The sequence below is a fragment of the Pseudopipra pipra genome, chromosome 4 (assembly GCF_036250125.1).
Source record: "Pseudopipra pipra isolate bDixPip1 chromosome 4, bDixPip1.hap1, whole genome shotgun sequence".
Taxonomy (NCBI): domain Eukaryota; kingdom Metazoa; phylum Chordata; class Aves; order Passeriformes; family Pipridae; genus Pseudopipra; species Pseudopipra pipra.
In genome coordinates, this window is record NC_087552.1 from 73,547,330 (window position 1) to 73,572,200 (window position 24,871).

At 52.1% G+C, this 24,871-nt stretch overlaps 1 protein-coding gene across 4 annotated transcripts in view; it reads right to left on the minus strand.

The window, feature by feature from the left end:
- LZTS3 (leucine zipper tumor suppressor family member 3) overlaps positions 1-24,871 on the minus strand; it is a 52,174-nt gene that overhangs the window by 21,579 nt on the left and 5,724 nt on the right. Inside the window, exon 1 of one of the 4 annotated variants that reach the window (XM_064653579.1) lies at positions 2,307-2,941. The exons of 2 other annotated variants lie outside the window; for them this stretch is intronic. The gene's annotated coding sequence lies outside the window, so the exon portion shown is untranslated. Of the gene's footprint in view, positions 1-2,296; positions 2,942-24,871 lie in introns of those variants that run through there. One more of the 4 variants, XM_064653580.1, reaches the window with a different exon arrangement.

A 24,871-nucleotide genomic window follows, 5' to 3' on the forward strand; every position in this document is an offset into this window, starting at 1 on the left:
GGCGGGAGGGGAATCACGGCAAAGCACGGCCGCAATCTGCACATGGCCTTGGCTCCGTGTCCTGCTTGTCCTCCTTCCCCCTCCCCGCTCCCTCAGGGTGCTCCTGGAATGAACACCCCCCCAGCTGCCTGGAAAGCCCTCTGTGGACAGCTAAATAATCAATAAATCCATCTGGGCATTGCCACTGCTCATCCAGAACAAGCTGCTCTGCCTGTCCCAAGCCCACCACCACCCCAGCTCATCTCAGGGCGTTCCCAGTTTTAACCCACTGGATTTTCTGGATCCAAAAGGAGCAGGCAAAGGTGTGGGATTAAAAGCCAAGCACCTGGCAGGCTGCACTGATCTCAAGCTGCTCCAGTAAGGAAAGAAATAAAAAGTTGTTGTGGAGGCTGCAGCAACGCCCCAGAGAAACCTCAGCAGATGACCTGGAGGTGTGACAAGGTGCATCTCCAAGGTACAGGGTCCCAGAGAGGCTTTTTAGGCTCCATCCTGGGAGTATTTCAAGCCCTGAAAGGACCAAGCAGGGTCTGGTGCCATAGCTCAGTCTGCCTTCAGCACTGAGCTGGTCTAGAGACCCCCCAAGGACCCTCCCACCAGGAATTATCCTGCCACGGAGGTTTTGGGAAGCCACCCCAGGGCTGTCCACCTGACCAGAGTTCTCACCCTCAGGGGAATTTACCCCCCTTTTCCCTGTCTGCTGTCAGAGCCCTGGATTTTGGATCCCCCGGGATGCACCTGAGGGCAGCTAGGAGGGATTTTCCATGACATGCCATCTCTGTCCCCATCATCCCAAGGAGTAGAATGCCAGTGGGACACAGTGGTTTCAAGCCCAGCCCAAACTGCCATCCCAAATCCCAGGTGTCCATCAGGAAGGGTTAGGCCACGGTCTCACCTGTGCCCACCTGCCCTTGTGGCTGCCCTCAGAAGATGCTCAGTGCTGGTTGTGCCCTTGTTCCCAGTAAGGTCCCAGTGGCTGCCCAGAAAACACCAACTTCGGTGGACATGGAAAATTCCCGGAGTTCACTTGATATAGGGAAAGGGAAGTTTGATGGAGCAGCCTCAGTGCTGTGGGGCTGAGCATCTGGGATGCTCCATGCCATGGGCTGGAGCACTTGAGGTCATCCCAGCCCTGTGTGCCTCAGTTTCCCCTTGTTAAGGGGATTCTACTGGATCCAGGGTGAGCTTTCCCCACCTGGAGCACCCCATCCCTGCTCCGACCCCCCGGTGCAAACACAGTGCAGTGGGTTCATCCCATCCCCAGAAAACACCTGCAAAGGGTCCCACTGGCTCAGCCCTACACTAATCCACCAAAACCCTTTTGGCAATGTGGCTGGAGACGACCTGCTCCCGGCTGATCCCGTGGTGCTCCCTGATCCGGGGGGTTTGAGGGAGCTCCTGGTTCACTGCAAGGTGCTTCTGCCCCTGGAAGTTCCCCAGCATGGAGCTGGCAGTGCCTTGCCTGGCACCCCAGGCACCTTCCTGAGCATCCTCACACGTACCCACATCCCAGGGATCCCGATGTGACCCCCTGCCCCAGCCCCACTCCTTGGCTCCGAGCACCTCGCGGTGGGAGCAGGAGTCACCAGACCCCCCCCTCCTTGTCCCCAGATCCCTGCAGGATCGAGACCCCTGCCCTGCACGTGGTGTTGGAGGGGGAGGGCCGATCCTGCCCTTTGGGATGATCCATCACCCGGGAAGGGTTCCAAGAAGCGGCCCCCGCGAGCCCTGCCATTCCCAGACCTTTCCCAAACCTCTGTCCCCGCAGGAAGAACAACAAGGGGACCCTCAACCGGCTCCCACCCGCCTCCCACGCCGCCAGCCCGGCCGGGATTTATCATTAACTCGCCCTGAGGAATTTCAAGAGCGCGGAGCCAGCCCGGGAAGCGCTTTCGCTCCTCCTCGGACACCACGCGTGGAGCGAGTCCCCGCGGTGGCTTGTCCCCATGGTGGCTTGTCCCCACGGCCAGCTAAACCGGAGCGGTGCCCCAAAAACCCACTAGGGTGCAAGGTCTCGGTGCTGGGAGCTGCCAGCTGGATCCAGGGGGAGCTCAGAGGGGGGGAAAATAGCAGCTTCCCCCATCCTGATCACCCCACCTCCGTGCACCCCATCCCCGCTCCCACCCCAGCCCGCTGGAGAGGTCCCACCCCAAAAAAATCACCTGCAAAGTGTCCCACCAGCTCAGCCCGCACTTAATCCACCAAAAGCCCTTCGCTCCCCTGCCTGGCCCCAAACAAAGACACCCAGCGAGAGGGGGGAAGGAGAGGAAAGGAAAGATTCCCGGAAAAAAGCACCCACCGGGATTTACCTGGGCAGCCCAGGGGTCCGTCCTGCAGCTCCCCCATCCTTCGGCCAGCTCGAAATTCATTGTTTCGCTGCCCGGTATCCCGGGAAAAAACTCCCAAATAATACCTGCGGAGAGCAACCTGCCTCTGGGCCGGGGCCAAGGGCTGCCCTCTGCTCGGTGGGATTGGCCACGGCGCCCGCGGGAGTTTAACTCTTTGTGCCCACCTCCGGCGGCGATTTTGGGGAGGGACGGCTCCGGCCGGCTCAGATTTGGGGATCTGGGGGGGTACTGATGGCTTGGTTTCGCTCATATAGGCATTTTGGGGTCTCACAGCTGGGTTTTCCTGAAATAGGGATTTGGGGTCTGACTCTGCCTTTCTTATTTTCAAATGGGGATTTTGGGGTCTTGTGGCTTCTTTTGGCTCGCATAGGGATTTGGGGATCTGAAAACTTGGTTTTGCTCAAACAGGGATGTTGGGGTCGAACTCTCTGTTTTACTCCAAATGGGAATTTTGGGGTCTGACAGCTTGGTTTTGCTCAGATGAGGATTTGGGGACCAGACAGCTGGGTTTTTTCAAATATGGAATTTTGGGGTCTGAATGATTGGTTTTGCTCAAATAAGGAATTTAGGGGCCTAAGGCATCCAACAGCTAAATTTTTGTGTGTGTGTGTTGGTTTTTTTTCAATTTTTATTTTTTGTGGGGTTTATTGTTTTGTTTTGTTTTGTTTTTGGTTTTTTTGGTTTTTTTTTGTTTGATTGTTTTTGGAGTTTTTGTGGTTTTTTGTTGTTATTGTTTTTTGTGGTTTTTTTTTGTTTTGTTTTGGTGGGGGTTTTTGTTTCTTTGTTTAGGTTTTGTTGTTATTTTGTTTTTTGTTTTTCAAATGAGGGCTTTAGAGTCTGATGGCTTCTTTTTGCTCAGATGGGTGTTTAGGAGTTTGGGTCTGATGACTTGTTTTGGCGTGATGACTTGTTTTGGCTCAAATGGGGATTTTGGGGTCCAATAGCTGGGTTTTCCCAAATAGAGATTTGGGGTCTCACTGCCTGCTTTTATTCAAACAGGGATTTTAGGGTCTAACGGCTTGGTTTTGCACAAATAGGGATTTGAGGGTCTGACAGCTTGTTTTTGCTCAAATAGGGATTTGGGGGAGCTGATAGCTGGGTTTGTTTTTTTTTTTCAAATAGCAGATTTTGGGGTCTGATGGCCTATTTTTCCTCAAATGGAGATTTTGGGGTCTGGCATGTTTTTGCTAAAGGGGGATTTTGGGGCCTGACAGCTGGGTTTTCCTCAAATAGGGATTTGGGGTCTGATTGCCTGTTTTGAGGTTGGTTTTTTTTTTTTTTTTTTTTTTTTTTTTTTTTTTTTTTTGGTTGGTTTGTTTGTTTTCAAAAGGGAATTTTAGGATCTGGAGTCTTGTTTTTACATAAATAGGGATGTGGGGGTCCAACAGCTGAGGTTTCTTTCAAATGGGAATTTTAGGCTCTGACAGCTTGTTTTTGCTCAAATTGAAAGTTTGGGGTCTGACAACTTGGCTTTTTCAAAAAAGGAATGGCTCAAACCCTCTTGTTTCCCCTCAAATAGTTATTTTGGGGTCTTCCTAATAGGGGAAGAGGGGGGCAGAGAATTGGGTGAATAGGATGTTGTATCCATAGAATCCCAGAATGGTTTGGGTTGGAAGGGACCTTAAAGATCATTTAGCTCCATCCATGAGGCCCATTTAGCCCATTCCATGGGTAGGGACACTTTTCACTACACCAGGTTGCTCCGAGCCCCATCCAGCCTGGATAAAAGCTGGACTTGGATTCTGCTCTCCCTGCTTTGCCATCCAAACCCCCCCCATCATTCAGAGCAGAGTGATACAGGATGGTCCAGAGCTCCTTCTCCTACTTTTCCAGCTGCCAGCACTGAGGCAGGAGAGCAATCAGGATTCCCATTGGGAGCCCTCTGGCCTCAGCACTTACATGGGATTATTTGCAGTGGTGAAGGGAGGGAAATAAAACCACACAAAGCTGCCACTAATTTAGACTTATTTGCTCAAGTGAATTTTGTGTTGGCAGGATGTCTGTGGATCAAAGGAGTCACCGGTTGGAGCCTCACAAACAGCCTTGGCATCGGTGGGCAAACAGCAGCAAGAACAGTAAAACACCAATAATGCTAAAAGAATCAAATGTGGGTTATAGTGCATTTAAACCAGGGCAAAACACACTGCTGGGGTGCGTGGGGAAGGTGTAAATTATACCAGAATGGGTCCCTGTGGAGACTCAAACTCTTAATTTTGCCCTTTAACTCCAGAGGCAAAGAATTCCAAGAAACAGGCTGGTTTCTGCATTGCCAGAAGATTCCCAGCGTGTGCACCTTGGAAGCAGCCAAGAACTGCTCCTGCAATAACCAGAGCTGATCCAGGAGCTTTGTCAGGATGTGGACCCTCCTCCCCAGTGGGATTTGGGGAAGCTGCCCAAGCAGGAGCCCTTGGATCACGGCATGGAGCTGCAGCAGGCCCAGGCTGGGCAGAGCTCACAGGAGACAGGCAGCTGGTTTAGGCTGTGCTCATTCTCCCTTTGGGAGCTGAGTTATGTCTTAGCTCTTCCCACAGATGAATAAATCATGATAGGAGAGACTTTGGAGGATGCTGGAAACGCTGGGATAACCCGTGCTCCTGGCGCTCTCAGGCAAGTCATAAACTTTTGAACCCTGAACTCCCATTTCTAAGCCAGGTCTCCAGTCTCTGAGACGTGAACCTCTCCACCCACCAGAGTCACCACCCCCAGAGTCCCTCCACCACCTCTGAGAGCCAGCAGAGACCCCCCAGTTGGCATCCAGCATCCCTTTATGCTGCATCCAGGCCATTGTGTTTCCCTGTCCCTATGAGCAGAACCACCAAGACCTGGTCTCACCCCTTTGGGGGGGTTTATCCATCTTTACACTGCCCTTTTTGGGTGGCCATGGTTGGACTGTGCACCCAGACCCAACCCCACGAGGTGACCTCCAGCCTGGGTTGGAGTTATCCCCCTAAAAATCCCCCTTCTGCCTTGGGGAAGAGGCTTCAAACATCCACCTCTTGAGGAAAAGAAAAATAGACTCTATTAAACCCAAACTCTTTTTTCCCTTCTGTTTTCCTTTTCCTTTTCCTTGCAGAAGTGGCACACTTTGAGCAGGCCCCCCTGGCTGGGTGATCCCCCTTCTCTTGGAGCCATTTCATTTCAAGATCCCAAAGATCCCGGAGATCCCTGGACTGCAGCTGCAGAACTGGTTACATATTTTCTGCCCCGAATCACAGAATCAGTTATGTTGGAAAAAAACCTCTGAGACCATCGAGTCCAACCTGTGTCCCATCCCCACCTTGTCCCCCAGCCCAGAGCACTGAGTGCCACATCCAGTCATTCCTTGGACACCTCCAGGGGTGGGGACTCCAGCACCTCCCTGGGCAGCCCTTTCCATTGTCTGATCACCCTTTCTGTGAGGAATTTCTTCCTAATGTCCAACCTAAGCCTCTCCTGGTGCAGTTTAAGATTATAATCAGAGAAGGAGAAAAACAGGCAGTGAGGCCTGAAGGAGCATCCCTGGCCCAGGACTTCCCCTGGGGAACACGAGCAGAAAGCATCAATCTGCTCAGGCATGTGGTGAAGTGGAGGAGGAGATGGAAATGGGAGCAGAGACATCGACTCCCTGCATCAGGATTTCTTCCTTTAAAGCTCTGGGGAACAAGTTCTCAGTGCAAAACATCCCAATGTGAGCAAGAGCCTTCCTCCTCTCTCCACCCAGACTCCTTTATTTAGAGGGAAGATCATTTCCGAAGCCTCGAGGAGCAGAAAAAAATCGTAAATAAGGGTCACTTGGCTCCTGAACATACTGTCAGGTCGTGAGTGAGGTGGAGGCATCTCCATCCCGGGATGTCTTAGTGCCATGGCTGGGAAATGTCAAGGCCAGCCTGGTCTGGTGATGATGACAGTCCTGCTTGGGCTGTGAAGTTGGGCTGGAGGCCTCCAGAGCTTTCCAACCAGCATCACAACAGCTTAAACCCAGCTCCAGACCTCAGCTGTGAACTGACTGTGCTTGGTAAGTGCTTGACATCCAAGAGCTTGGATGATGAACTCAGATCTCCTGCAGCACCTCCTCACCAGGCTTTGTTTGAAGCTCTTCCCCACTATCTGTTATTAGAGCAGAGATTTCCATGCTGATCTTCAGAGCAAGGGCCTGATCCTGCTTTCACTCAATGGGTGTCAAACATCTGAGGGTTTCCCTGTGTTCCTGCAGAGATGATGCTTTGTCTGATTTGATGTGGGTGCCCTGCAGGGATCACAGGGGCCACAGGGGAGGGAAGCATGGCTGTGCCATTCCAGAAAATCCAACCAAAGCTGATGAAATCCCCAAGCAAGCTCTCCTGGGGCTGAGCTGCCAGGAAAAGTGTCACAAAAAGGTGGATGCTCAGTATTTATTTGGGCAAGAAGAAAAGGGGTTACATGATGCCACAAAACTTCTCAGTAGCTGGGGGTTCACCCACTCCAGCACTTGCACGGTGACATCCCACCACCGCACTGGGATGGAACTTCAGATGCTGAGAGAGGTTGCTCCTGCTCGTTAAGTGGAATAATTTGAGCCCATGGGAGGCCCCTCCACACCCACACAGAGCTGGGGGTGGGAGAGGACCTTCTCCAAGCTGCCACAGGGGATGGCAGGGGGTCCTGAGGCTGGGTTGGCACCACCAAGCTGGGCTGATGCCAGCTGCTGCACTGGGGGACCCTTTCGGCCTCCAATCCTTAACAGCTGCCTGCTCAGCTTGAGCCAACATGAACAAGCCAAAAGACTCTGGTTTAGTCATTCAGAGGGATGGTTTCCTATTCTGGAAAAAAACATCCCTGCTGGTATAAGCTGTCTCCTCCTGTATCCACACAGGGCAGACAAAGCCTCTCAGTGCTGGCAAACCACAGCCTGGTGCATGGCCCAGGTCTTCCCATAAATCAGGAGAGGCTCCTGCATCTCCATGTGCAGCTGGTGAAAGCTCGGTGTGTGTGTGCTGGGATGCTCTGGTGTGGTGGCTTGGCCATGGGATGTGGGTCAGGTCTGTAAAAGGGTCTGTAAAAATCCCAAACCATGTGGCCTTCCTGCCCTGTGCCTCCAAAAGGGTCTGTAAAAGTCCCAAGTCAAACAGGCCTCCTGTCCTCTGCCTGCTCATTGTAACTGAAGAGATGAACATTAAATGATCACCTTCCTCCCTGCAGCTCACGAGAGGAACAGGGGAAGTGGGGTCTGGTTCACCAACCCCTCAGACCTCACAGCCCCTGTAGGGTTGGATGGAGATGTTTTTCTCTCACAGGAGATCAAACCATGTTAATGCTGGGCAAGACCTTCACCTAAAACATAGGAACTGGAAAAAAATGTGTGTGGGGAAGCAGTGTTGTCCTTTCTTCCTGCTCTCCCTTCATGCCTTGGCTGGGCAACCCCAAGAGAGGCAGCAGTGGTGCCAATGCTAATGAGGTCTCCAATGGGCAGTGGCCAATAATCCTTGGGGATGCCAGGTGTTCCCAGGTTTCCCAACTAGCTTCTAGAATCATGGAATAATAGATTCAGAATGGTTTGGGTTGGAAAGGACCTTAAAGACCATCCAGTTCCACCCCCTGCCATGGGCAGGGACACCTTCCACTAGCCCAGGTTGCTCCAAGCCACATCCAACCTGGTCTTGGACACTTCCAGGGATGGGGCAGCCACAGCTTCTCTGGATGACCTCTGCCGTGGTCTCACCACCCTCACAGAGAAGAACTTTTTCCTCTGTCTAATCTAAATCTCTCATCTTTTAGTTTAAAACCATTCCTTAAATGTCTTTGGGTGCTCATTCAGAATCAAGGAAATAAACCTCCCATTCACAGTCCAAAAGCATCAGGCCAAGTCTGGTAAAAATAACTTGGAGCAAACTAACTGGCAGCCAGGAGGGCTGGATTTCCACTGAAATCACCAGGTGCTCATGGATCCTGTTTGAAAGTGCCATTTCTGCCCATATCTGGAATTAGGGATTTGGCACAATACCCTTGGCTCAGGGTGGGAGGTTTTTTTTCAGGGAGGAACATCAGGCTCGATTCTCATCAGGTTTGTGTACACGTGATGTCCCATCCAGCTTCAGCCCCATCATGGCCAACCTCTCGTCTGGGCAAGACTTGGTGGCTGAATGGCTTCAGCAAAAGCAGAAGCAAGAGAATCCCAAAGTCCTGGGAAGAAGGAGCTTCTGGAGGGGCAGCAGAAGACCAAGCAGGGAGCCTGTAGCACCTCTGTGGTGGCTACGAAGCCTCTGTGTAGGACCCAAGGTCTACACTCCATTTCCAGCCCCCAAGGACCCAGCTGACACAGTCCATGTATTGGATCCCTCCCACAGAGAGGGCTGAGGCTGACTGGAGGTGGGTGTGGGCTGAAATTCCATCTGAATCCATGACCAGCTGATGGCCCTGAGCTCCGGGAATTTGCAGTTAATAAATGGCCTGAGTGCTATAAACAATCCCCCAGCCACTGCCTTCCCCATGGCTTCTTTGTCCTCCGAGGAATGCGGGTATTCCCTGCCCGGAAGACAAATTCCTGTGCAGTCACTGGCACTGAACCGTGTCTGGAAACCAGTTTCCCCAGTGGATGAGCCAGTGGTTTTGTCTCCAGTCCTGCTCCAGCCACCAGCTCTCTCACTTCCTTTTCTTTAGAAGGGCCAATTCCCCCTTCCCCAGCTCTCCAAACTCTGCTTCCCAGCCACTGAAGGATTCAGGCTTGTTCATCTCCAGGCTCATCCTCCTCAATCCATGTACTGGCTCGGATGCCATGGGGAGAAAACGAGAAGGAAAGGTCTTCATGACCTAGATTTGCAATTTTGGTGGTGACAGGATGGCCCAGAACTAGGAGACACCCCTCTCCTGGGAAGGACCTAGATTTGACCAGGAAGAGGGATGGAAGAGGGTAGGACCAGAAGGGTGCTCAGCCATGTGTGCTGCAGGTACAGGGTGATGCCTCCAGGATACTTATCAACCTTTATTCCTGAATATTTGTGGTCAAGGCAGGATTTACTGGTCATGCCAGGGGATTGTGTCCCCTCTGACCAGCACTGGTGGTGGAGGAAGCCTATGTCCTGGAGATATCCATGGCTCTGACCTCTGTGGGCTGTCCAGCCACAGGAGAAAGGCAGTGGACAGAGGGAATTTGGAGCAACAAAATGGACAAAAGTCAGAAAGGATCCACAGGCAAAAATCACTGTGGTTTAGGCAAAAATCACTCTGGCTTGGAAGCATTTTTGGCTAGAGACCTTTGATCATGCTGTGATTTCACCCTGTCAGGAGTGACTTTGTGGGTCACCTGGGAGATCCTCCTGCACCCTGGAGCAAACCTGTGGAGCAAGGGTGTCCCACCAAGCCTTCCCCCTGCCATGACAAACCAGCTTTCCTTGGTGGCTCCCTGGCAGCCTGGGCATCCCCCAGCCCCTCCTGGGGAGGGATCAGGGGACTGTCCATGCAGGTGCTGCTCCAGAGTGGGAGGATGGAGCAGATGGCCGAGGGTGCTGATGTCTGCTGATGTCCAAGCCACAGCAGATGCCAGGGGAGACCTGGCTCCAACGTGACCCCCTTCCTGTCCATCAGGTGAAGAGGGGCCTTCTCCCAGCCCTGCTGAAGCCAACTCAGCAGATTCCAAGCCATTAACTCCTTTTGCTCCCTCACTGAGGGATGACGGACCCATCCCTGGGTTTCCCACAGAACTGCCCTTCTGGAAGCCTGTGGACCTCACCCCATCGCCTTTGGGATGAGCCACGGAGAGCTGAGGGTGAAAAACAAAAAGAAGGACTTTGAGGGGAGAGTAGGGGATGGGCCAGGGAGGGAAAATTTCCATATCTGCATAATGAAGCTGATTACATAAGGGCATCTTGCGTCATCTGCGGCTGCATCTCCGGAGCAGTAATTACATCTGCACCACACATCTAAAGGAAATATTACCACATTCCCTTCCAAAATCTATATTTAGCTCTCCCAAGATGTGTGCCAGGGGCTTTATCATTCCGTGTACATTGGCTACAGAGCCAGACAACGGGCACATGGAGGGTTTTTTGTTTGTTTTTTTTTTTTTGATTTGCCAGCTAGGAAAATATCTGGAGTTTGGTGTGGCAGCTGCCCCGAGTCCCCCTGGAAGGGTGGCTCCGAGGTTTTGAAGTGGTAAGTGAAGAGTGGAATATTTTCCCGGCCTCCCTCAGTGCCTGCCAGGCTGTGGGGGTCCAACAGGAGGGCAGGAATGGCAAAGCCAGGGCTTGGCTTTCCCTCCTCCTTCAAATGCTCTTTGATTTCTGCCCTAGTGCTCTGAGCCCTGGGAAGCCTTTTTTCCCCTCGCTGAATAAATGACCTGATTTGCAGGGAGGGGTTGCTCTCACGGGTTCCTGGGCTCTCTGCTCCGTCACAGGTGTGAAACAAACCCTTTTGCTTTGCCCAGCTTTGGACTTCAGAACCATCTTTGGGCTTTGAACGCTTCTCCCATCCCTCCTGATCCTCTGAAAAAGGAAAAAAAGGTGCTTTGAAACAGAAAGAGAGGTTGCAAACCCCTTGGTTTGATGGAGGGCTTTTCATGTGGAGCTGGAGATGGGACAAGCCTTAGGGAAGGGCTGGAGGATGAATGAAGCATAGATTTGGTTTTCTCTTATTTTCCATTTGCTCATCACCACCCTGAAAGCACTGGAAAGCACCAGCAGCTCCGATGCAAAGAAAACAGTGAGGAAATACATCCACATCTCCTCCAAAGAAACTCCTCCAGCAACAACTTCTGGTGGGAAGTGGGGCTGTGCATGGCCAGGAGTGTGGGACTGAGCACCAACATCCCGAGGACTTGGTGAGAAAATGATTCTGGTTGTGTTGTGTGTGTGAGTGTGTGTGTGTGTGTGTCCAGCTTGGATGAACCATCCTCAGGTGGAAAAATGCCCTCTCCAACCTGGACTCGTAGAGAGGGGTGACAAATCCTCCCTGTTTCTCAGTTCTGCATTATTTCCACCTGGAAGACACAGAGAACTGGAGGATGGAGAAAGGGGAGGATGACAAAGCTCAGCAGAGCTGTGATCAGGGTCAGATCTAATGAAACCCGTGAGCTGCCCTGTAATGACTGAATAAACAACCCGGAGGACGTGAGGTGAGACCTGCCCAGAAAAAAAAGACCGTTTTACTCCTGTTTACAACCACTCCCAGGAGCTGCAGGATCTGTCAGTGATCAGGAATGGTCTTTACAGGAAAGGAAAACCCAGAGGATCAGACAGCACATGCACAATCAATCCACGATGTCTCTGATGACCTGTCCAGCCCAAACCTTTTTCCACTGCCCTGGTGTCCTCTGGTGCTTTACCTACAGCACCCTATGGCTGATATAAAACCTTTCTCCATTGCCCCAGTCAGCCTGAAGATGACCATCATCTATCAAAATCATGGAATCACAGAATGGTTTGGGTTGGAAGGGACCTTAAAGCTCTTGCCATGGGCAGGGACACCTTCCACTATCACAGGTTGCTCCAGCCTGGCCTTGGACACTTCCAGGGATGGGGCAGCCACAGCTTCTCTGGGCAACCTGTGCCAGAGCCTCACCACCCACACAGGCAAGAATTCCTTCCCAATATCCCATCTAACCCTGCCCTCTGGCAGTTTAAAGCCATTCCCTTGTCCTATCACTCCAGGCCCTTGTCCAAAATCCCTCTCCAGTTCTCTTGGAGTCCCTTCAGGTGCTGGAAGGTGCTGGAAAGTGTCTCTGGAGCAATCACCCTGTCCCTTAATGGAAAATTTTCCTCTCTCCCATTACAGGCTTTGTGACTTTTATTGCTCACCTGAGCTTTGCAGATTATGGACTGATGGTTTACCCCAAAACATACAATGGATTGTGTTCTGTACCTGCACCTCCCAGGATAAAAACCTGCTGGCACTTCCCTCCTGCCCTAACCCTGCTCCCAGCTGGTTTTCCCTGGCTCCCAGGGTGCTGCTTCCATCCCAGTGCTCTTGGGGAACCCTTAGAAAACCCTTCCTCTTTTCCTACTCCAGCATTCCTACTGATGCTGGAAGTGGGGGAAGATGGGGAATGACACCCCAACCACACAGCAATGGGCACATCTTTCTGTGTGGAAAGGAGAGAGGGGGAGAAAGATGGTGTGGGAGCAGGGAAAGAGGGAAAGCAATTCTGTAAATGATTTGCAGAAGAGAAAACAAGCTCCTGGCTGGTTTATGTGGTTTCATGGGGACCACAGAGGTGCTGGGTTAATGGTTGGATTTGGTGATCTTAGAGGTTTTTTCCAACCTTAACCATCCTGTGATTGTGTGCTTTCAAAGGAATGCAGCAATTCCTAGGAATGCAGCTCTAGGAAGGATGAGGAGGAATGGCCAAGAACTTGGACCCAGCTCATCTGGTCTAAGCTGACCATGCCCCTTCAGTCCCTTGCTCACCATCAGCCAGGAGAGGAGAGTAGATCTACCAGGTCAGGATAACACTGACCAAGCCCAAATTCTGTCTCCCAGTGGTGACCAAAAGCCAAAGGCAAAGCAGAAAGAAGAGTCACCCGTCCCCCACACAAAGCTGCTTTTCTTCCTCAACCACCCCTTGGGCCTCAGGCCCCTTTCACAGAATCACAGAGTGGTTTGGGTTGACAGGGACCTTAAAGACCATCTAGTTTTAGTTGCTGATAACCAGATCAGTGGGAAACAGCCCATGAGGCCCCACCACATTTATTCTGGGCTTGTGCTGGAGTAGAGATGTAGAGTCAGGCACTGCAAATATTCTCACAGCCAGGATCAAGTCCCAAAGGCCTCTTCTTCTGCTCCTGCCTCAACAGCAGGCAGCAAGATGCCTTCTCCAAACTCAGCGATGCCCTTGATATCCACAAATGTCTTTTGGATGAGGATTGAACACTGGATTTTCATTTATAGGATGTTTTTCCTGTCTTATCTATATCCCAAACCCCATGAGCATCTTCTCCAGAGCTACAGATGCTCAGATCAAGCTCATTTCTCTCCCTCAGAGGAGCGTGGTGTGTGATCCTCCATGTCCCATGAACACCTCACCCCTTCTCATGGTCCCCAAAACTCCAAACACATTTTAGGAGAGACCTTTAACCCCTGTCTAGCTGGTGTTTCCACATGTTGAGATCCCTTGTTATTCCACTGGGAGATTATTCTCTCTGAAAATGATGATTTTAAGGAGCCTTATGCACAGACCTTCTCAGACATTCCTTTCCCAGGCTGGCGATTTCGAGCCGAGGGAGTTGTTCTCCATAAAACCCATAAAACCCTACAAATCCCTTTCCTCTGCATCCTTTGCATTCCTATAGTATCCTTTATGGGATATTGTGATCAGAAGTCTGGAAAAAGTAAAGTAAGGCCAGGGAGGAGCTCCTAGATCCTGTTTTTAAGTGGACTTGTGGTACATGTTACGTGGGGTAGAAATCCCCCCGTAGCAGTGCTGGCTCTGGGGTTGACTCTGGGTGGGACACTGCACTCCTGGCTGATCCCTGCTCCTGGGAGTCACAGCAAGACACCTCTCCTACCTCCATGCACAGAATCCATCCATTCCTCTGGCCTTTTCATCCTCCTTTAGAGAGATCCTGACCATAACCCTGCGTTCCTTTTCTTCCCAGGCTGCATTTTCATGAATTCAGGCTTTTTTTCCATCCTGGTCCAAGCCTTAGAGATGACAAATGACTTCAGCAACAGCTTTCCTGACTTGTGGCTGTGGGGTTGGGAGGGACAGGCGGAGAAGTGGATGAGGTGACCTTCAGTTCCCAGCCCTTGTCCTCTCCTCCCCTCTCCTCCCTGAGCACAGACCACACTCCAGCCCTTCTTTTCCTTAATCCCATTGCTCTGCTTGGAATAACCACCTTGTACTCAGCAAATACACCCTGGATCAGCCAAGGATCCTTCTGGGATCCATCCAGCCCCCACTGCACAGGGAGAAGACCTTGGTGACCAAGCCTCACACCTCCACCCCAGCTCCCACTGCCGTGCTTTGTGTAGTGGATGGATGTGTCCATCCCTCCCAAATCAGCCCTGCATCCATGGCCTAAAGCCAGGCAAGGATTCCTGGTTCGTTTTTGCTGGTGCTGGGCAAGGATGTGCCAAGGGAGAAGGCACAGCCTGGGCTGAACCACCAGCTGGTCTCTCCACTCCTCTATTTTCCTCTCATCCCTGAGCTGAGCCCAGGATTCCTCAGGCGTGCATGTGAAATGGGAAGCACTTGTGAAACAAGCTCCAGAGGAGCTTGGCACATGTTACAAGCTTGCACTTCCTATATTTGGGGCAGGATTCATCCCGGCACAGCATCCTTATTAATTTGTCTGGGCTCTGAGCAATCCCACGCCGCTCATCTCACCTGTGCTGCTGACAGGGACTTCCCTGAGATCTGCCTGTTCAAACACCACAAGGATTTCCAGTGTTTTTCCTCGGGTTTTTAAAGGAGTCTGTGCTGACAAATTGCTCACACGTTCCCAGGAGGCTTTACAAGGTGGCTTTGGGGCAGTGCTTCAGACAGGAGTTGGGAGCAGGATCACAGGCGGGGTCAAATGACACAGAGATGTGGATCTCTGAATCCTTTTCAGTGTGGAAAAGGATTAGCCAAAAAAACCCACTAGGAAGCAGGTAAAGGCAGAAATCAGGGAGAAAAGGGAGAAAAGGAAGAAAGCCCTTCCTCACACAGTGGTGGGTGGCCTGGGAAGCTCCTGCCATGGGATCCAGCTGATGTTCAGTGGGTACCTGTGTTCCAGGGTAAAGTTCATGGATCAGAAATCCATCAGGATCCAGTGAAAACTGCGGAGAAGTCAAATTTGGGAGTGCATTGAGGGAATATAAAGCAGGCAGTCAAAAAAACCCCAACCCTTTTCCTTGCCCATTGTTCATAGAATCACTGAGGTTGGAAAAGACCTTTAAGATCGTTGAGCTCAAAAGTTCATATTGATTTTCCCTGTTGCTCATCCCTAAAACATTAAGTGCCCCCATTTTGTCCCAGGAAGGCAACGAGTTGGAGAAAGATCTGGGAAAACTCAAGTGATTATAACCCAGAGGGTCTTGTGTTCATAATACTACAAAGACACCCCACCAAAAAAAACCATTAAAAACTACAAGAACAACAACAACAAACCCAAAACCAAAACCAAAATCTCCCAAACAAACAAACAAACAATCCCCCCCAAAAAACCAAAACAAATCAAACTCCAAAAACCCTCCAAACCAAAAGCCACAAACACCTTCATATTTTGCCAAACTAAATTAAACCGGGGAATTTTCCAAGCTGAGGATGGATTAACTGTTGTGAAGGGACCTAAATCTGCCTGACAGGATGAGGAACTTGTCTCCAGCAGGAAGGTGGGATGGTGGGGAGGGGGAGGTGGTGGCTAATGTTTTGGGAATGCTGTGGGAAGGAAGAGCATCCCTGGGAAAAGGCAGCTTGGGCTTTGAGGAGATGCTAAGGACCTGAATTCCCTGGAAAGGACAGGTGCAACACAGTGTGGTGGATCCCAGGCCACCCAAACCTGGGGCCCTGGGGCTTGAGCACAAGATGTTTCTTGGCTCAGAGGCAGCGCTGTCCCAGGGCCCAGCTGGAAGCTGGACAAGTCCCGTGATGCCACGTTTGCAGGTGGATAAGCTGGAGGGGTCAGCGGGTTCTGTTGACTCCCAGAGAGGGAATGCCAAGAAATGCAGGAGCTGTTGGCTCACACGAACCTGGAAGTGACAGAGGGGTCACAGGGACACTGAGCTCCAGGGGACATTGGCTACCTGAACATGATGCCACCTGGCCCTTAGTCCCAGGAGGAAAGAAAACTCTGGGGAAAAGAGGAGGAAAGAAAACTCTCCATGACTTGGTGAGGAGTTTTAAAAATGTGTGTTTACAGCAGGGGGATCACCCTGGTGCAGACAGACCTACAGACTTCCGAGCACTTGAAGAAGCAGGTAGAGCTTGGACAAAATACCAGGGAAGGGAACAGAGCTGGGGAAGGGGCTGGAGCAGCAGGAGCAGCTGAGGGAGCTGGAGGGGCTCAGCCTGGAGAAAAGGAGGCTCAGGGGGGACCTTCTGGCTCTGCAACTCCCTGACAGGAGGGGGGAGCCGGGGGGGGTCGGGCTCTGCTCCCAGGGAACAAGGGACAGGAGGAGAGGGAACGGACTCAAGCTATGCCAGGGGAGGTTTAGGTTGGATATTAGGGAAGATTTCATCACTTAAAAGATTGTCCAGCCCTGGCACAGCTGCCCAGGGCAGTGTTGGAGTCCCCATCCCTGGAGGGGTTTAAAAGCCGTGTGGATGTGGCACTTGGGGACACTGGTTAGTGGTGACCTTGGCAGTGCTGGGTTAAGGGTTGGACTCGATGATCTTAGAGGGGTTTTCCAGCCTCAGTGACTCTGTGATTCTCTCTGTGCCTTGTCTTGCCTTGTCTTTATGGCTCTCAGCCTCTTCCTGATCCTGCCCCCTTCATCCCAGGAAGCACCACCTGTTTGCCCTGGGAAGAGTCTTTTTTTTTCCCTCTTCTCACCTGGCCCTGTCTCTGCAGAGCCATTCTTGCCAAGGGCAGCCTTGCACTGATGATGCCTTGGACCCCAGTCCTGGCCTGGGGGGGGGGCTGCCCCACAAATAAGGCCCTGCTCAGATACCACTGAGGGAGGAGGGACAAGGGGTTAAACACCCCCAAATGTCCGTGGTCCTAAAAATAGCCAGGCTGTTCCCGCTCACGTTGACTCACCCGTCACAGACCACAAATTCCTGAGACACGTCACGGGCTGTGGGGAAATCGCCTTTCCCTGCGTTGCTCCAAACAGACCCTGTGTTTGTGTCACCCTCTGAGGGACAGCCCTGCCCTCCCAAGCACGGGGGGTGATGCCATTACAGTGCCAGGAGTGATGGTGCTGAGATGTGTCAGCAGAGATGGGCTTGACAGGATTGAGAGCTGAGTGAGCATCCTCACTCCCTTCTCCATCTCCTGGGATTTCCAGGGGTCCTTTTTGGGGTTCATCCCTGCCAGTGAGGGTTTCTACACCTGCAGGTGCCTCCTGCTCTGGAATAAGATGCCCAGCAGAAAGTAGGACCTTGTGTGTGTGTCTGTTCCCATCCAACCGGATTTCAGTTGTCTCTGGTTTGAGTCCCACTCCCTCTTCCAGCTCCAAATCCTCCCCCATCTCTTCCCAAGTGCCAGAGCTTTAACCCCAAATGGGAGTGGCTCAAAGGCCCCTTCTTGAAATGTCCCTCAGTAGACTCTCACTTAGCGGTTCCAGCTTAAGAGCAGAAATGCAGGAAAAACACAACCCGAACTATTTTGGAGATGTGGGGACCAGGAGTCTGCCCAGCTGCCTCTGGACATCCAGGTGGGATCACAGCCAGGAGCAACACAGCCTCTGAAAGCCACTAGCTGACTCACACAGCTGTGTGGCCAGGGAGGTGTGACCTCAGGAGATGGGACAGAGCAGGGGGTCCATGGCCCTTTGGTGCCAGCCAAGCCCCTTCTCCCTGCAGGAGCCTTCCCACCAAGACATGTCCCCTCTCCAGCACCCAGATCCTCATGGTCCTGACCCAACCTGCCCAAAACTCTGCCCTTTGATCACTGGGGCCTTCTCCCACTGAGATGAAGGTGCAGAAGGATGTGCTTCACATCTGCCCTGCTCGGTGTAGAGACCCTCAACCCACAGCTGGGGTTAAAGGAAAGGTTGTCACTGATATGTTGGGAGCCACTTCCTTCCCCTCCCCTCCTCCAGAATAGCTTTTTGTCTTTGGGTTTATTTTCTTTGTTGCGTTATAAAGGTTTGACCCTGACGTGTTTTGAATGGATTCAAATGCAGCATTGAATTCCTCTCGGGATGTGGCTGCTTTGGGGAAGAGAGGGAGGAGGGAATTTCATTGTGTCCAACCTTGCAAACCTTTGGAGAGGAAAAGCAGGGTCTGTTTCTCTCTGCTGAGTCCTGTGTCCTCTCCCAGCTCCTCCCTAAGATCCAGCCACTCCCACACACCTCACTTGTCCCTGTTCAACAGCAGCTCCACCAGCACAACTCCTCCACAGTGGGAAAAGTGGGATAATCATCTCCCGGCCAGCTCAGTCCTGGTCAGGTCCAGCACAGACTCTGCCAAGACCTCACGGATGGATCCAGCTGCTTCTTGAGTGTCTGGAGACTCAACCACCAGGTAAATTAGTGCAAACCCAGGATCTCCCTGAGCATCCCCCACCAGCTGCTTCTCCCTGTGCCAGGGGCTCTGGATGCATCAGGGATGGTTACAGAGGGAAATGGGAACCTCAGGTGATGCCAACCTGCAAAGCTGGCTGCACAGGGGGGTTGTGTCTGCTGTGACAGTGACACTTGGCCCTGGGGGTCCCTGTGGCCCCCCTGTGTGATTTCAGGGGAGAAGGGACTCACACGGATGGCAGGGTGACAGAGTCACAGCCCTCTGTGACTGATGGCTTTGCATGTGGCTGAGACCTGTTTATGGTGTTTATTCAGCTGGTGGGTGCTCAGCTAATAATTTCACCCTCTTGAAATAAAGAATAAAAGCTCTGGCAACAATCTGGCCTCTTGGCAGGGAGTCAAAGGGTCTTGGAGACCCCAGTTTTCTTTTGGGCTGTCACTTCTCCACCCAAAACACATAAGAACTGGCTACCAGGACAAAAACTGTTGGTATTCTGGCTCAACAAACTTACAGAATTTACTCTGCAATTGAGTTTGCAACAAATGAATCCCCTTCCCAAGCCTTGGCCATATCAGATCTCTCCTGGAGGCTCATGGACAACAGGGAGGAAAGGACTTTTAATTTGATTTTCCCAAATGAAGAGCAGCGAAATAACTGCAGCAGCATTGCCTGTGCTCAAGCTGGAGATCAGAAAATTGCTGATAACAAGGGAGGAAAAAAGCTCAATAATTTCTGTTCTGGCTTTGGAAAAAGCAGGCTGATGTTCTCATATTGCACAGGGACAACCAAGTGCTTTCTAGTCCATTAGTAACCCAGGAAGACACTCAATGGCATGGCCTTAGGATAAACATTTTTAAACAGTGGGTTCAAATTAATTTGCTCCCAAGAGTCCCATGGAGGGAGGACAAGGAGTGGTGTTGCCTGCTGCTCATCCTCTCTAAAAAATCCTGGGACTTCTCTCTGATCCCAGAAGGCTGGAAAGATGATAATTACAGGGCAATATTAAAAAAAGAAAATAAAAGGGGGAGAGAAGAAGAGCTGGAATGATACAGCTGAGCCTGGCAGAAAGTGATGCAGAGCTGGAGGGATGGAGCGTGGGAAGCTGTCAATATAAATAGATGGCTCATGCAAAGCAGCACTTCACAGATTCATTCAACTCCAGCAAGGGCAGGTTGTGTGAGATGACCCAGGCAGCTCCACAGATGGAAATGTGCTCATGTGAGGTGCTTTGGTTTGGAGTGACGAGGTTATTCTGCTTAAAAAATGAGTTATCGTGGAATCATGGAGTGGTTTGGGTTGGAAGGGACCTTAAAGATCATGCAGTTCCAACCCCCTGCCATGGGCAGGGACACCTTCCACTATCCCAGGTTGCTCCAAGCCCTGTCCAACCTGGCCTTGGACACTTCCAGGGATGGGGCAGCCACAGCTTCTCTGGGCAACCTGTGCCAGGGCCTCCCCACCCTCACAGGGAGGAATTTCTTTCCAACATCCAATCCAACCCTGCCCTCTGGCAGTTTAAAGCCATTCCCCTTGTCCTGTCTGCCCTTGTGAAAAGCTGCTCTCCCTATTCTTTATCCTTAAAGCTTTTGGTGGGGAATGCTGGCTCTTCACTGGATGCCAAGGGGCTGGGACAGGGGTGTTTCCAGCTGGGTTTCGTGGAGGTCTTCCCATCTTCCCTGTGCAGCTCGTGATTAGAGAAAAAAGACTAGGAAAGGGAGGATCTCACTGATCCTTCCCCATTTCCCCCCCATCCTCGGAGCTTTTCAGGGATAACTCCCACCCGAGGTTGTCTTTGGAACCCCCTGAATGGTTTGATGCTGTCAGGGGACACTCTCCATGACACTGCCTGGTCCCTCCTCACTCAACCTAGTGGTGTTTCATCCTCCATAAATTTTTTGGCAGTGAATTTTTACATTTACAGTGAATTATGACCTCTAAGAAAAGCCATGTCATTTGGTTTCTCTTTAACCCAGTATTTGAGTCATCTCCTGTTACATTTTGAGGTAGAGAGAAGAGTCACCTCCCCTCATCCCTTCATCCCATAAACAGGCACTTTATTAACCCATTTTAGGCTCAATAGGAGCTGCATATACTTGAAATTTTAGTGCCTCTCAGGCACTTTTGAGAGTTAAAAATCACTGTCCCAGGCTATGGTTCCCCTCTTGTGACTCTTCTTCAGCCCTACAAGTCACTGGGATACCCACAAGAGGTGTCCCTGGAGCAGAAACCATCTCCCTGCTGCCATTCCCACCTCTTATGTGGGACATGCAGGCCACTGCCCACCCCCAGGGAGGCAGAATCCCCCAAGGTAATTCATACCAATTACTGCAATCAGCTAATTAGCAAACAAGATCGATTCAAATGAAGTTACGGTGTCAACAGCTATTATGCAGGCTTGTGTGTGCTGGAGTAAAGCCATCCTGGGGGATCAAAAAGCCCTTGGAGATTGGAAATAGGGAGAGGTAAAGGGGATGTGGAGGGCAGAAGGGAAATGGGGGGAAAAGAAAACATCCCTGAGACAAATTAAGGAGGAGAAGTGTCGGGAATGGAAAGCGATCCAGGGAATTGCTTGTGAATTTGATGGGGATGATGGATAGGGATGGTGCCCACCAGCCAGGCAGGTTGGGATGAGAGGAAGAAGTCAGGTCTTCAGCTGGGAAATATCTGGACTCCTCTGCAGGACATCCCCCCAAAGGTGGGGAGCAGGGTGGGATTCATCCTGGCATTTTCCAGGGTGAAACAGCCTGGGAAGAGCTCTCTCCTCCCTGGCCATGGGACACCCCTGCCAGTGACCTGCACCAGAGCCAGCTCTCCAAGGAAAACTGATTGCCACTTCTGGAAGGGAATTGCCAGCCTGGGATGCAACAATCTCCCAGTGGGAGTTAGAGCCAGGCTTGTTCCATTTCTGCCTGCCACCATCTCCTTTGGGAAACCTGGAGCAGGACGGGGCCATGAGGACGTGAGGCTCTGGGACCAGTTCCCACCCGGAGCCAGAGCCTGGTGTAAAGCCTGCAGAGACATCTGCTAATCCTACCCTAAGCCCTCTGTGATGGATTTAAAGGGTGTTTCTGTCGCTCGCCCCCGGGATCAAGATCCTTACAGGATAAGTGTCCGAAGGAAATGAAGGGATTCTTCTTCCCCCAGTGGGGTGTGAAACGGAGACGCAGCTCCCGCTGGGATGCCCCTGTGGGGTGGTGTGCTGGTGTCACCTCAGAGGACAGGGACACCTGCTGCAATGCTGTGCTGGACTTTTAGGAGGGGAGTTTTGCTCTGGAGCTGACAGATGCCCTGGTTTTATCACAGCAGCTGGCCCAGAGAAACATTATCCGGCAGCCCAAATCTCTGCCTGTCTTTAAAACCCTGGAGAGGTGCAAAATTGCTTTTCACTCCAGAGCCATGGGTGGAGAGCTGAAGAAAAGGGTTTTCCCTGCTTCCTGTCCTGCTCAAAGCTGGGTTTGGGGCTATAAGGCTGTTGTTCTACCTGTCCTCAACTTCTCTGCTAAGGAGGAGGGCGGGAGACATCAACAGATTGATGGAAAGTTCATTAAAGGAGGAAAAATGAAGCTTTCCAGCTTTGAGGAATAACCTGTGAGTGCTGGATGCATCCACACAGGCTGGTGCTGGGATAGCAGAGCTGGCCACTTGGGCATTCATGGCACGGGGAGGCTGCTCAGGTGACTTGTAGGACTCGTTTTTAAAACAAACAGATCCCTTTTATCGCCTGAAATCCCGAACCTCCGCCAGGAGGAAACGTGTGGAACAAAGCAACGCCACCATTAATCACCCCCGGAGCTTGGGGCTTGGCTGAGGCACCTCTTCCCAAAGCCATGGACCCACCTCCCACAGTGCTGGGCACCACCCAGCCCTGCTCAGAGCCGGGCTGGCCAGCCCTGCTCACCCTGCACGCTTCCATCCAGAGGGAAATAATCCCTCTTTTCATTCCCAGCTATCAGGAATGCACCACACCTGGTGCCCCTCGGGGAGTGTTTGCCGTCCTGGCGGGCGCCGGGGCCAGGTTGTTTGCCCAGGGATTTTTTTTTTTTTAAATTTTTTTTTAAATTAAATATTATTATTAAAAGCTAATTCGGGCCCCTGAGAGCGTGGAGGGGAGGGCAAAGCCCTTGGCTGGCGCTGAGGAATGTCAACAGGCCCTGGGTTGGTTTGGCCGGTCCTGGCGGTGTCACAAAACCCTCCAGAGCCGCAGGAGACGAGTTTGTCCAGGTTTTTCTGCTGGAAAACAATCTGGCTGTTGCCTGCAGGGGGATTACCCACCCCAAACACATGCAGGTGGCACATTTCACCGCTTTAGACACAAGATCAGGTTCTAAAACACCTCCTCATAGTCCCCAGATTAGCTCCCATTCCATACAATCCCTTTGGAGGGGCCGAGGGAAGCTCAGCTTTGCAGGGTTAGGGATCAGGCCAAGGGCCACACGAAGCACCAGCAGCAGAGCACAAAACACATTAAAAACTTCCCACTCAGGGCTCAACAGCACTAAAACCACTCCTGGGTGTTGGGGACACCCCGATCCTCGAAGAGATCAGCCCCTGGGGCTTGGAAAACCACTGGGAGGGAGGGAGGGAGAGCGTGGCAGGCAGGAGGAAGAGCGCAGCAGTCCATGGGAAGGAGGAAGGAGGGGAGCAAACTCCTGCTGTGCAGTGGCTGGCCAGGGCCCAGCCGGGCAGCAGGGATTTATTGGTGACATTACTGGAGGAGCCAGAGCCGTGGGGAACATCAGGGGAACATCCCTGAGCCTGGCACTGAGCTGAGCTTTATGGGCTGTGCTCAGCCCGCTCCTGAGACAGGTATTTGTGCCCCCACTGAGCTGAGAGCGGGTGGAGGTGTGGGTTCTCCTGGCAGAGGCCTTTTAAAGAATGTATTTATTTGAGGAGGGAGAAATTTCAGCCAAGAACAGGTCCTGGTCTTTCCCAGAGATCCCTGCCCTGGACAGTGACCACAGTGCCTGAGGGAGGAGAGCTGTGGGAGTGCAGCTCTGCCTGTCTCATCCCAGCATCTCTTATGATTTTGGGGATGTTTTCATCCTCTCCTTTCTGCCCTGGCCTCTCTAAGGCACCCTGAGGAGCCACTTCAGCTGATCCATGTGACAGGGACAGCCTTCCCTGGCTTTCCACCCCACGGTTTGGGAAGTGAGATGCATGGTCTGGCCAAAACAAACACCAACATGTCCCTGTCCCCTCTCCCTCATCTCCTTACAAACACACCAACATGTCCCTGTCCCCTGTCCCTCATCCCCCTACAAACACCAACATGTCCCTGTCCCTCATCCCCCTACAAACACCAACATGTCCCTGTCACCTGTCCCTCGTCCCCTTGCAATTCCCTGCATTGCTGGAGGCAGGAGCCCCCACTGCAGGGAAGTGTCTGAGTCTTCCCATCCCAACACCTCAGCTGGGATGGCTGGGCTGTTACTCCAAGTGCTTGCCAAGGGCAGAGCTGGGGATGTAATGAAGGCAACGGTCCATGGGGAGTGGAACGAGCCTGTACTAGATCAGCTGATATAATTAGAAAGCAGGGACAAGGAGATGAGCTCCTGTGCCCGAAAGCTGGGCTGTTTTTTCCAGCTCCAGCAGCTGGGCTAATAAAAGCTCCGACCTCCCCTTGTGCATCATCTCCAGCTTGTGCCTGCGGGGCACTGCCATGGCTGGGAGCTCGGGAGGAGCTCCCATCCATCAGTGTTTCCAGGGATGGGGCACCTACAGCCTCTCTGGGCAGCATCCACCACCATCACTTCGGCCAGTCTGTCTCCTCTTGCCCCCTTGCCCTGGGCCCAGTGAGTCTGGGCACCGTCTGTCCCCCCCAAAGCAGAGGGGGATGCTCAGTTGGCTTTGCCTACTGGTTTCATGTCCAGGTTGTCTCTCCTCATGTTTTGATGCAGGAAAGAAACCCAAAATGGCCCCAGAATGAAAACCCAGTCTGGTGAAAGTGGGGAGAAGACGGTGGATTTGCATGGGAACATCCCCACCAAGTGAGATGACAGGCTGGGAGAGCTGGGGGTGTTCAGCCTGGAGAAGAGAAGGCTCTAGGGAGACCTTCCAGCACCTTCCAGTGCCTAAAGAGGCTCCAGGAGAGCTGGAGAGGGACTGGGGACAAGAGATGGAGTGACAGGACAAGGAGGAAGGGCTTCACGCTGATAGGGGGCAGGGTTAGATGGGATATTGGGAAGGAATTCTTGGCTGTGAGGGTGGGGAGGCCCTGGCACAGGTTGCCCAGAGAAGCTGTGGCTGCCCCTGGATCCCTGGAAGTGTCCAAGGCCAGGTTGGATGGGGCTTGGAGCAACCTGGTCCAGTGGAAGGTGTCCCTGCTCATGGCAAGGGATGGAACTGGATGATCTTTAAGGTCTCTTCTCAACCCAAACCATTCTGTGATTTTATGAGATCCCAACCCCACAAGCCAGAGTTTCCCCATGGAAGAAGGAACAGGGTGAGGTGCCCATTCATCTGCAAA